Here is a 1,172-nt window from a genome sequence, read left to right on the forward strand (position 1 = left end):
CACTGCCCCGGGGGGTCACTACAGTCAGTGGCACTGCCCCGGGGGGTCACTACAGTCAGTGGCACTGCCCCGGGGGGTCACTACAGTCAGTGGCACTGCCCCGGGGGGTTAGTAAGGTTTTATGGCACTTGCAACACAATAAGGTCATACAAGTGCTAAAAATTAGAGGTGTTACAAATTTTAGTTTTAGTAAGTGTTTTACGGCAATTGCAACACAATAAGGTGATATAAGTGCCGAACATTAGAGGTGTTACAAGAGAGGAACATACACAAAAAAGACGGAGGGGAGATAAAGACGATAGACGTTTGATTGGAAAGAAGAAGCAAAGCACACCAGAGCCCCCGCCAACCTCCCACATAAATATTTGTATGATCGAACAATGGAAGAGAAAGTTTGTAAATTGTTGTCCCGTATTGTAAATGTAAAGGTAAAGGACGGTAAACATACACGTAGGACTGGACCCTGGGAAACAGATAGGAACTCATTGTGAGGCAGCACGCTGGAATCAGGCTCTCGTCCATTTTTGGCCATGTACAGTTATGGGTATCATCTTTAAGCTTGTTCATTTGTGTTTATTTTGATGAAAAAAAAATATCCATTTATCTCAAATACAAGTCAAGATATTTGCGAATGAAGGAGGTGGGGTTCACCTGTTTTCAGAGGAAAGTTTAGTGAGAAAATGGCTGCCAAAGATTCATTATTTCCTTTGCTTAAGAGTCCGTGGTAACTGAAAATTTCCATTTTTGTGCCTTTAATCAACACTTTTCAGAAAAATCCACACAGAAATGAGTTCTTTAATGGGCAGGAAAGGTGTTGAGCCAAAAAACAAAAATTTGATAAAAATTCACAAACCTGCGGAAAAATGCAAGTTTCGTCACTTTGATTATTTTGACGAGAGCCTGATTCCACCACGCTGCCTCACATTTGTTAAACATTGCAAATATTTGTAAATGTTTGTAAAAACTGAGACTTATAGGATTTCACACGGACGGAGACTTTGGATTTGATGGTTTGTAAGATTGAACGCTGGAAGATATGATTGTGAATGCTAGAAAATGATTGTAAGATTGAACACTGGAAGGTATGATTGTGAATGATAGAAAATGACTGAATGATTGAACACTGGAAGATATAATAATGACATTTTCAGCACTCTTAAAAAAATCCCCCC

This window comes from Aplysia californica, unplaced genomic scaffold (genome assembly GCF_000002075.1).
Source record: "Aplysia californica isolate F4 #8 unplaced genomic scaffold, AplCal3.0 scaffold01538, whole genome shotgun sequence".
Taxonomy (NCBI): domain Eukaryota; kingdom Metazoa; phylum Mollusca; class Gastropoda; order Aplysiida; family Aplysiidae; genus Aplysia; species Aplysia californica.